This window comes from Coregonus lavaretus (genome assembly GCF_964263955.1).
Source record: "Coregonus lavaretus genome assembly, chromosome: 18".
Taxonomy (NCBI): domain Eukaryota; kingdom Metazoa; phylum Chordata; class Actinopteri; order Salmoniformes; family Salmonidae; genus Coregonus; species Coregonus lavaretus.
The window spans coordinates 43,865,278-43,877,817 of NC_140005.1; the positions used below are offsets into that span (position 1 = coordinate 43,865,278).

The following is a 12,540-nucleotide window of genomic DNA, read 5'->3' on the forward strand; positions in this document are numbered from 1 at the left end:
TCATCTGAAAACACAAGGTATAACACAAGGGTCCTCTACAGAACTAGAGGCTGCATTCAAGGGCACGATAGAGCCCCACTGTGGAGGTGTCATAATACCCATAAAACCTAGTGATCAAACAGGGAAATGGTTCCAATCGTTTTTCCACCGTTCATTTTTCCCATAGGGGATTTTAGAAACACTTAAAATAAGGGTTGTGTTTCGTGTAAGCTTACCCTGGCGTGCCGTTTTTATAACCATGTAAATCTCTCTCGGACAAGGTGACTTTTATCAATATATTCAGATCTATTTACTCTCAGATTCGAAAATGCTAATTAGTATCAAAGTAGACATCATGTAAAACTACAAATCCCTGCAAGCTCCTGCACGTCATCTTTAGCTGACACCTTTGCTAACAGGTATTGTGTCAATTTAAAACTTGCACAAGACAGTTCACAGAATTATCCATTTAAAGAAATGTAGCCAATTTATTCATTACTACATTTAGCTAACAATAGATAGTTAATCTTACCTTTGCCTCGATTTCGGCAGTCTCGTCCAGATCATCATGGCATTTGTAGTTTTTTATGATAGCCACATTAGCAGCTAATTAGCATTTCATTTTGGGGAGGTAAATACAGGCGAATATATTGATAAGAGTTAACTTGTCCCAAAGAGATTTACACAGTTATCAAAACGTCATGCCAGGGTAAGCCTACATGAAACACAGCCCTTATTTGTAAATGTTTCTAAAATCCCCTACGGTAAAAATGAATGGTGGAAAAACCATTTCCCTGTTTGACCGCTAGGTTTTATGGGTATTATGACTCATACTGTGGTACTCTATACATAACAATAGAACAAAACAGGGGCGTGTTTATCAAGACATGCAATGGACAACGTTTTAAATTGTTTTGTAACGTAAAATGAATATTTGCATTTCTTATTTGATGTCCAGGTAGTCTCTCCCTGTTTCGTTGTGTTTTGAACACAATGAACACAGCCCAGTTCTCTGAAGGCTCAAGAAGCCTCTGGTTGTCAAAGTGACTGCAACTGATAAATCAACCATAAATATGAAACGGCCACTTTCTTTGATGGTGCAAACCATAACCGGTGCGGTAAGAGTTGGTTTGCATTCCTAAGTACCGACCAACATTATCCTCTCACAGAGGTCTCTCTTGTCTGTGAACGACTGGACATCGAAATTGGGGTTTGTGTCTTGGCTGAACCCTTGACTACAATTCAATTATCCGTGTTTTAAAGCAGATCAGGTTTGAGCTCCTGTTCAATCTACTGTTTTCCCACTTCTGATCATGCAACTGATCTTGATTCACAGTTGATCCATAATCAACACCCTTCTGCCTTTACCAATATTCACTAGGATGCCCAAGCATGTGGTCAATACAGTCAGTGTGAGGAGTTATCAAAGCCAGTGCTTTGCGTCACTTGGAGCAGAGGAAACCCACAGCAGATGGGCAGTGAAATGCATTATAAAAGCGTTAAAAAAACAAACGTGTTTGTGTACTGGTGATAGCACAAGTAAAGTATATAATCCTTCACGTGCTGGAGGAGGAGGACTGGAAATGACAATGATAAATGTGTATAATTTCAAAGGCTACTGACCTTGATAGGGAAAAGATAGTCGCACATTCATCTCTCCTTTATTTGACCAACATTTTGGTTAAAGAGCCTTCATCAGAGTATGACCCTGATTATGACTCTTATATAAAACAGTGAAGTGGATAGCCACTCAGAGATTAGCCTGAGATTGGAAGGTTGGGGGTTCGATCCCCGGGTGAGTCATAACCAAAGACTCAATACCTCTCTGCTTGGCACTCAGCATAAGACCCTGCGATAGACTAGCTTCTTGTCCAGGGGGTGTACTTGTACATTAAGCTGCCTCATGCTACAGAAATGTCTGGCTCAGACAAAACTATTTACTCTTACAGCAAGAAGAGATGAGTGTGCGACTTTCTTTTTTTATTTGTGTGTAGTATCTTTCGCTAGTCAGCACCTCATCAAAAGGGTGTGTGTTCTTTATGTTTTTACTTAAAAGATTGTGTACAGACCAATGTTTATTTCAGTCATAGAAAACAATCTCTACACATTACATGCAGTTACCTTACAGCCAATAAGCCATTGAGGAAGATTGGATAAGCACTTGGAAAGGCCCTGAGAAGTGTACACATTCTATCAATGGTTGGTCAACATGTTTTACATGTATGCAAAATGTTTCATGTCGGTAACATTCATCATTCACCAATAAATTAATTGTGAAAAGCTATTGCAAGCAAAACGGTGCAGAGTATTATTTTGTTTAACCTGATACAGTATCGAAGTGCCATGTAGCTGAAAGGGTATTGGTTACGGTCCATGTTCCTTTGTTTGTTTAGTTAGATCCCTTGTAAGTCACTTGTCAGGATTTTCGCATGTGTCTTTCAGCAGCCCTAAACACCACAGCTACATGTTGTTGCTGTTGATTTTGAATAATTTCAATCAGCCTAGAAAATGGTCAATATGAATTTTTGGTCATTCTTTTGAGGGTATGTGGCTTTGAAGGGATGTGTGGGCTTAGGCTACCAGACCTTAGACAGCAGTGATCGGAACTCGGATGCATGTTGATATCCTGAAAACTAAATTTAAACCTTTATACGGAGAAGTGGTTGAAAGTTACAAGGAGTGTGGGCCATATAGACTGCGCGTACAAAATACCTTCCTAATATTGAGTTGCACCCCCTTTTGCATGGACTCTACAAGGTGTTGAAAGCATTCCACAGGGATGCTGGCCAATGTTGACTCCAATGCTTCCCACAGTTGTGTCAAGTTGGCTGGATCTCCTTTGGGTGGTGGACCATTCTTGATACACACAGGAAACTGTTGAGCGTGAAAAACCCAGCAGCGGTGCACTACCATACCCCATTCAAAGGCACTTAAATATTTTGTCTTGCCCATTCACCCTCTGAATGGCACACATACACAATCCATGTCTAAATTGTCGCAAGGCTTAAAAATCATTCTTTAACCTGTCTCCTCCCCTTCATCTACACTGATTGAAGTAGATTTAACAAGTGACATCAATTAGGGATCATAGCTTTCACCTGGATTCACCTGGTCAATCTGTAATGGAAAGAGCAGGTGTTCTTAATGTGTTGTACACTCAGTGTAGATTTCATGTTGATTTGAACTGGAATGTCTTCTCTAGTATTTCAAATTCTATGCCAGAGACTATTGTACCTTCCAAAGGCAATGATGAGGGACAATATCTCTTGGCAGCTGAGCTGGAAAATGGGCTGGCCACTGCTGGATTTGAGCCTCGATCTGTCGCTCGGAAAACAAGATCTTCAGGGCTGTGCCTAACCCTTGGGTCTGCATGGGGATTCGAGAACATACTTTAAGCATTCATAACAACCTAATGCAGTGGTGGTCGGTGCTGTTTAAGATGAGGGAGGATGCACATTTTATTTATAAGCATGGCCTTATTTCTATTCCATTCACCCAGCTCAATGTAACATCGATAGGTTTAGGCTACTACATGATACTTGAATTTTCCCTATACCCATCATGAGGTTGCTACAACCTAGCCTATGAATGAAAGTTTACAGCGTAGGTGCACAGGTCGAGATACATTTTAGTAATCACGGTGACAGACAGTGACACATTCAATACCTCCTTGCACACTCTAATGTAATCATTAGTCCAACAGTTGCAAATGTGAGTTTCTATTGGACAAATTCAGGTATGTTTATCCCCGTTTCGTTCTGCTTCCGTTTAAGGAAGGTTTTTCTGCTTCAGTTTAAGAAAAGTTTTTCAACAGAATTGGCAGAATGAATACACCCCTGATCACACGCAAACACAGTTAACTTTCATAGCAGTCACATACAAACAGCATGATCACTTTTCTTGTTGAATGATTCCTTCTCGCATATACGTGCTCTCCTCCTCTCACATTTTCCCTTTGCTTGTGGACTTCAGTGCACAACACATCAGCTGTATTTGACCTGGTGAAAAAAACTTTCCAAGCCAAACCTTCATATCATAACTGCTAACCACAGCCTATATCGTTGTCACCATATTAACTAACGTCATAGTCAACATAGATACTAGAACTAACGCGTTAGTAAATCGCTACAATCATACAGTACAGTGTACAGTAAGCAAGCAGTTTAGCAGTTACACCGGCGGGCCCCGGTGGCAATAAATTACTCAAACCAAAAGCTTACCTTGACTTGGAAGAGTTCCAGTGTTGCATAGCCAGCTAGCTAACATAGCATTCCTCTCTGTTTGAGCAGGGTATTTGAGTAGGCTAAACTAGCTAGCTGCGTTCACTAGCTGTGAAAGTTAAAGTAAAATAAATACAACAAAATATAGCTTCTCCTTCATTTCATGGGGCTCCCGAGTGGCGCAGCGGTCTTGAGGCGTCACTACAGACCACCTGGTTCGATCCCAGGCTGTATCACAACCGGCCGTGATTGGGAGTCCCATAGGGCGGCGCACAATTGGCCCAGCGTCGTCCGGGTTTGGCTGGTGTAGGCCGTCATTGTAAATAAGATATTGTTCTTAACTGACTTGCCTAGTTAAATAAAGGTAAAATAAAAATACATTTCTGAAGCAATTAATTTGTTCAAAACTGTTGTCTTTCTCTCTCTTTGAGTCAACTACTCACCACATGTTATGCACTGCAGTGCTAGCTAGATGTAGCTTTCAGTACTAGATTAATTATCTGATTCTTTGATTGGGTGGACAACATGTCAGTTCATGCTGCAAGAGCTCTGATTCGTTGGAGGATGTCCTCTGGAAGTAGTCATAATTACTGTGTAAGTCTATGGAAGGGGTGAGAACCATGAGCCTCCCAGGTTTTGTATTGAAGTCAATGTACCCAGTGGAGGACAGAAACTAGTTGTCCTCCGGCTACACCATGGTGCTACCCTACAGAGTGCTGTTGAGGCTACTGTAGGCCTTCATTGCAAAACAGTGTGTTTTAATCAATTATTTGGTGACGTGAATATATTGATTATAGTTTTATTTTAAAAGGATAACTGTTTTTCCCACTATTTTTATTTGTATGAAATTCACTGAGGAGGATGGTCCTCCCGTTCCTCATCTGAGAAGCCTCCACTGACCTAATGTCATCCTAATGTCACCTACATTGGTCACAGTATAACAACAATATTACCTCACTAACTAAAATAGATCTTTGTATCACCACAATATGTTTCTGAGCAGTCAAATATCCCTCCCCCAACACACACACACACACACACACACACACACACATAGACACAGAGTAAAGGGAACTTTCCTGTTCACTCACCTGCAGTTTGCCCCAGAGCCTGCACTTAACGCAGCCCATGCAGCCCATTATCCTGGAGATGTTGCAGAAGGTCAGCCTAAAGTCCTCCTGACGTTAACAACAAGAGAAAGAGAAGCACAGATAGTGGTGTTAGTTTATCAGATAGGACTACTATCTCAATTGAATGAGTATGTGGCCACAGCACATTATCGTTACTGCCGTCCCAAAGGGCACACAAATCCCATGAAAAGGGGAGACTAGGAGGTATAGTCTCTACTTTTTTTCACAATCTCAGTTGGACAGCGCTGCAGTCTTATGAGTGGTATATACTATAGGCATATATGGCATACCGACCTTGAGCGTGGCATCTTCTTCCATATTCCCAGCAAACAGAGATGTCTCATCAAAGTGCAGAGGGAAAGACCTGAGGTCAGGATGTAAGAACCTTTTATATAATCTTTTATGACGTATTACTGCTTATATATTATTTGTGAGGCATCTAAGAAATTCTTCTGAAGACTGTAGGAATGCCTTAGAACCAGTGGAGGCTGCTTAGGGGAGGACGATTCATAATGGTTGGAATGGAGTCAATGGAATGGTATCAAACACATGGTTTTTATGTGGTTGATACCATTCCATTGACTCCATTCCAGCCATTATTATGAGCCGTCCTCCCCTCAGCAGCCTCCACTGCCTAGAACATCATAAAGCCTTTATAAGTTGTTGTTCGTTCAAAGTGGGACGACTATATCAATACACTTCTAATTCTTCATTAGCCACCAAACGGAAGAAACAGGCTGAAAATGGGATGGTCTACTTGGACTTGTCCTATAAGCAACGCTCATTTTCCATTGCGTGCCCTAATGAACATGACCCTGGTGAGTTAGCCAGTTATTCTTTGCCTGCAGCCTGCAGTACACTCACTTAGCCACCTGGAAGAGCTCTAGGAGCAGGAGTTTGTGTCGTTGGTTCCTGGGTGGGCTGGCCAGTGTACAGCTGGAGGAGAGGCAGAACTTGGCCAGTGCACGCTGTTCCATCAGGTAGAGGAAGTAGAGGTCGCGCAGCCTCTTTGGGCTCTCGCCATTGGTCAGCTGGACGTCGAAGCGTTGCTGGAACTCGGCGACGTTGTGAACTCACTTCTTCTGGAACCAGTTGTCTGACGAGGAAGGATGTGAGACTATGGCCCTGTCCAGAAACAAACGCTAGTCCGTACCTGTTTTACACTTGGAGATCTGAGAGGATTTGATAGGTTTAAGCAGTATAGCTCCACCTAGGCCTCTTGTACCCTCTGATAGGCTTGCTTACATCTGTCCAATCCTCTCAGATCTCCACAAGTGTCTAGTGAGTAGGCGGTAGGAGCTAGCAGTTATTTCTGGACAGGGCCTTTGATACTCTCCACAGCAATAGACATATTCCAATATATTCCCAGGGAATATTTGCATTGTAGAAATAAAGAGGTGAAAGGTAAACAATGGTACAGTATGTGCATAAGAGTTCATCTGGGCAACAAGCTGAAACTTGCAGAAATGTGGATGAACAATTCAGTAGCTGAATTAGGTATTTAACAAAAACGTAAAACAATCCATCACAGGTTTCCCCCTAAAATCCCCATAGCGGTTCTGATTGACTAAAGTCATAGGGAGAAGGAAACTACTGCATTGAAGAATGATAGACTCCAAAATATTCTGAATATACCAACCAGCTTCCTCTCTCTGGAGGTAGTTTTAGACCTGTGTGTGTGTGTGTCTGTGTCTGTGTGTGTGTGTGTCTGTGTCTGTGTGTGTGTGTCCAGGAGGTACCAGGCAAATGTCTTCCTTGAGATTATAGATTTTATGGGATATGCTCAATTTAGCTAATTGAACAAACATTTCATGGTCCAATAGATTTATAGTTGAAAAGGAACATGATACAGTTTCTGTAAGTGGAAAGAAACAATAAAGATGAATGAAAATCGTTGGTTGCAACATATATATAATCTTGACACTTAGATCAATGTCACGGTTTCTGCCGAGGCTGCTCCTTCTCCTTGTTCGGGCAGGCTTCGGCGGTCGTCGTCCCCGGAGTACTAGCTGCCACCGTTCGTTGTTTCTGTGTTCGTTTGGTTTGGTCTGTTTTGGTACACCTGTTTCTCATTTTGTCTTGATTATGTGTCCTTTAAGTTCTCGTTGTTTCTGTCTTGTGGTTGTGTGTAGTTGTTCATTGTCAGCAGGTGTTTCCATGTCAAGTTTATGCTCTATTTCTGTAGAGAGTCCGCACTATTGTGCGTGTTTGGTTTATTACGCTGAGTGCGTTTTTTTTCTTGTGCCTCCGGCTCTGTTTGTAGCCGTTCATTCTGTGGACTTGATTAAAGTATTTTGGACTACTTCTGCATCCTGCATCTGATTTCCACACCACCCCCACGCCAGCTCTGACAGAACTACACACCACTCATGGAATCAGCAGGAGCAGCAGCAGCGACCGAGTCATGGGAGGAGCGCGTCCGCGGACAGGATGACAGGATAGCCCAGATCACCAACGCTCTTCAGGGAGTAATGAATACCCTGCATCGCCTGGAGACCAGTTGGGCACCCACGCCTCCTCCCACATTACCACCAGCACCGGTCAGTCCCTTTGTCCACGCTCCGGAACCCAGTGGGATTCGGCTCTCGCTCCCGAGGGCGTATGATGGTACCGCTGCCGGGTGTCAAGGTTTCCTCCTACAAGTTGAACTCTACCTCGCCACCGTACACCCGGTGCCGTCGGGACACGAGAGCGTTTCCGCCCTCATCTCCTGTCTCACCGGCAAGGCGTTGGAGTGGGCCAGCGCCGAATGGAGGAGAATAGACCCCGCGACGATCACCTATGCGGAGTTCTCCCGTCGCTTCAGGGCTGTATTCGACCATCCACCTGAGGGGAAGGCGGCGGGAGAACGTCTATTCTACCTCCGACAGGGGAAGAGGAGCGCCCAGGAGTTTGCACTGGAGTTCCGGACTCTAGCGGCAGACGCAGGGTGGAATGAGCGGGCCCTCATAGACCACTTCCGCTGCAGCCTACGGGAGGATGTCCGTCGTGAGTTGGCCTGCAGGGACACCACCCTCACGTTTGACCAGTTGGTGGATATGGCCATTCGCCTAGACACCCTGCTGGCCACCCGCGGACGTCCTGAGTGGGGGTCGTCCATTCCACCCTCCAGCACCTCCGAGCCTAGTCCTATGGAGCTCGGGGGTGCTGGCGCTAGAGAGGAGAGGAGAAGGAGCCCCAGGGGGACCAACCCCTGTACCAACTGTGGCCGTGGAGGACACACTGCGGCCAGGTGCTGGGGGGGGTCTCCTAGGGGACGAGACGGCAGGCCACGCACTGGGGAGTCCTTCCAGGTGAGTAGGCGCCCCACTTACCCAGAGCTCTCTGTTGTGCACCTAACCATACCTGTTTGCTTCCCACAGGTTGCACCTCGTTCCCAGCATAAGGCGCTAGTAGATTCAGGCGCAGCTGGGAATTTTATAGATCTGAGATTTTGTGCAGAGTTAGGGATTCCCCTCCTTCCTGTCAACAATCATTTCCCTGTACATGCTCTAGATAGCCGTCCGTTGGGATCGGGGTTGATTAGGGAGGTCACAGCTCCACTTAGGATGGTGACGCAGGAGGGTCATGAGGAGACTATACAGCTATATCTTATTGACTCTCCTGCGTATCCGGTGGTGCTGGGGCTTCCCTGGTTGATTACCCATAATCCCTCTATTTCGTGGCAACAGAGGGCTCTTATGGAGTGGTCTGCCCAGTGTGTAGGGCGATGTCTGGGCGTTTCCGTAGGGGCGACCTCGGTGGAGAGTCCAAACCAAGTGCCCGCATTGCACATTCCCCCTGAGTATGAGGATTTAGCACTTGTGTTTAGTAAGGCGAAGGCGACGCAATTGCCACCACATAGACAGGGGGATTGTGCGATAGACCTCCAGGTAGGAGCTGCGCTTCCGCGGAGCCATGTGTATCCTTTGTCTCAAGAGGAGAAGAGAGCTATGGAGACTTACATAGCCGAGTCTCTGAGACAGGGATACATACGGCCCTCCACTTCCCCTGCGTCCTCGAGTTTCTTTTTTGTGAAGAAAAAGGATGGAGGTTTGCGCCCGTGTATTGATTACCGCAGTCTCAATCAGATTACTGTGAAATACAGTTATCCACTCCCTCTGATTGCGACTATGACGGAGTCTTTACACGGGGCGCGGTTCTTCACAAAATTGGACCTCAGGAGCGCATACAACTTGGTGCGTATTAGGGAGGGAGACGAATGGAAGACAGCATTTAGTACCACCTCGGGTCATTACGAGTATCTCGTCATGCCATACGGGTTAATGAATGCTCCTTCAGTCTTCCAATCCTTCGTAGATGAGATCTTCCGGGATATGCAGGGGCAAGGAGTGGTCGTGTACATTGACGACATTCTGGTGTATTCTTCTACCCGAGCCGAGCATGTAGCCCTGGTGCGCCGAGTGTTGAGGAGATTGTTGGAGCATGACCTATATGTCAAGGCAGAGAAATGTCTGTTTTTCCAGGAGTCTGTCTCCTTTTTGGGTTATCAGTTGTCTGCGTCAGGGGTAAAGATGGAGGTTGACCGTGTGTCGGCCGTGCGTAATTGGCAAACTCCAACCACTGTTAAAAAGGTGCAGCGGTTCTTGGGCTTTGCGAATTACTACAGGAGGTTTATCCGGGGTTTTGGACAGGTGGCAGCTCCCATAACGTCTCTTCTAAAGGGAGGTCCGGTGCGCTTGCAGTGGTCTGCTGAGGCTGATAGGGCTTTTGGGAGACTGAAGGACCTGTTTACCAACTGTACTACAGTGGGTAAATCATGTTAATTTACGACTGTAAGATACCATAGGATTTAAAGTCCGCTTCACAGTGTATGGTCTGAGGAAATTCATATTGTTGCCTACTGTAAAAATCCAACATTTTAAATTACACTACAGATTCATTGTTTAAGAGGCAACTGATTCATATTCAAGGGCAGCATTTATGAACATTTATAAGCTTTACAACTTATAAGCACGTATGACATTTATAAAGCATTAATAAGCATTTATAATGACCTATTCACTTTAAGCAGTTCTCCTCATAGGTGCTGTTCCAGATTTGCCAGGCTTCTGGCCCTTTGTATCCTGTGAAGTGCTCTGGATTCAACAGTAGATCTACATACTGGGAATCAGGAGATTCCTCATCCTCATCTAACCTTAATTAAGAGGATGTGTCTGTTTAATACATTCTACTATACTGTAGCCTACAGGATACTGTAGCCTACAGCACATGAGGATGCTAAGAAGGTGAAAGATTTGACATCCCTCTTGAGTGAAAAAAGCTGTTGCCACATGCACAAATAGTCCAGCTGTCTGTCACAGCTATTTGGACAAGTGTGATTTTTTAAAAATATTATTTTTACTTAAACTTTGGACGAGTTTAAAAATCTGTCACTGAGAAGAGAACATGGTTAGCTTACCATCAATCACACAGAAGCGCTTTGCCTCGTCATCGTGCTTGTTCTATTCCAGGAGGGACTGCCTGGTCTCCTCACTACACAGAGAAACAACCACAGGGATATCAAGCTATTGGTCCAACAAAAGGGGGGGCCATGTAGTGTGTAGTAATGCTACCTCAGACTCTGCATAGAGCTCGTGATTTACCTGAGGAGCTGTCCACCACTCCAAGCTTCTCAGCCTTCTCACTATCGTGGTTGTTCACTTCTGCTAAGTACTGCTTACACACACAGACACACACACACACACCAATAATTCAACTATTTTAGCCCATCTAAATAGCCAAAGTGAACTACAGTAGCTATGTGATATGACCCTCCTAATCATTTCAAGTACTTCCCCTTCATGAAGTTCCCAATTATATTCCCTTATTGTGGTGGACATTTGTTTTCACTCCCTCTGGAACCTCATTCTGTGGAACAGGAGTACAATCTTAACCCAACTTGAGTCAATATTTGGTCAGTGAGAGAGGAAGGCCTATGTTTGAAAGATACTCACTGGTGTGCACAGTATCACGGCACAGTTCCTATGTCCACAGAGGCTTTTGTCTGTCCAGAATGAACAAGGCTTATTCAGGTTCACCTAGTAAAGAAAGACATACAGATATATGATCAGGGATGACATAGTTGGGACACATGAAATGACAGTCTATAAAATCAGAACTAGACGGACTTAAGCAGCTTCTGAAGTTTGGGCAAGGGTCGCTCATTGTTGAAGGCATCAATTGCCTCCACATCACAAGCGCAGTCATCCAAGCTACCGGTCACCTGTGGTAACAAAACTGTACTTCAACTGTATAATTCATAGACTACTGCCGTGTATGAGATAAACATAATAGTTCTAAACCTATTGTAGTGAATCCGGGGGGTATCCCCAACCAGGACTTGAACCCGGGTCCAGCAACTGTCAAGCGAACACCTTAACTGTAACGCCAAGAGATACAAACCTCTTGATGAGGTCACTAGGTGTTGGGTTAAGGTCACTACATTACCCCCTTCCTTCAGGAGAGCGTGTGCCCACACTTCTCTATATCAAGTCCCTCATGTGTACACGCCTCTCTGATGGCCCCACGGCCGCCATCCCACTTCTGACACCAATGTAGCAAATTCTGGGGGTAGCCCCGACCAGGACTTCAAAGTTATACATTATTTACAGCGACTCAAAGAAAAACAAAACATACACAATGGAGTCATGCCTTCTATTTTAGGTTATTATAAATTAAGACAGTAGTTGTACAAGGTCATATATGATGCACTATATATACAAAGATATGTGGATACCCCTTCAAATTAGTGGATTTGGCTATTTCAGCCACACCCATTGCTGACAGGTGTATAAAATTGAGCACACAGCCATGCAATCTCCATAGACAAACACAGGCAGTAGAATGGCCTTACTGAAGAGCTCAGTGACTTTCAACGTGGCACCGTCATAGGATGCCACCTTTCCAACAAGTCAGTTCGTAAAATTTCTGCCCTGCTAGAACTGCTAGAGCTGCCCCGGTCAACTGTAAGTGCTGTTATTGTGAAGTGGAAACGTCTAGTAGCAACAACGGCTCAGGCGCGAAGTGGTAGGCCACATAAGCTCACAGAAAGGGACTGCCGAGTGCTGAAGCGTGTAGTGCGTAAAAATCGTCTTTCCTCGGTTGCAACACTCAATACCGAGTTCCAAACTGCCTCTGGAAGCAACGTCAGCACAAGAACTGTTCGTTGGGAGCTTCATGAAATGGGTTTCCATGGGAAGCCGCACACAAGCCTAAGATCACCATGCGCA

General features: G+C 44.8%; 1 pseudogene across 1 annotated transcript; it reads right to left on the reverse strand.

Moving 5' to 3' along the window:
• Nucleotides 1–11,847, reverse strand: LOC311145661 (ERO1-like protein alpha; annotated as a pseudogene). The gene is made up of 8 exons: nucleotides 11,818–11,847; nucleotides 11,440–11,534; nucleotides 10,335–10,466; nucleotides 6,194–6,454; nucleotides 5,624–5,693; nucleotides 5,291–5,377; nucleotides 3,214–3,345; nucleotides 1–4 (listed from the first exon to the last, which is right to left on the reverse strand). The product of its transcript is annotated as an ERO1-like protein alpha (transcript).
• Between the last annotated feature and the right edge of the window lie 693 nt (nucleotides 11,848–12,540).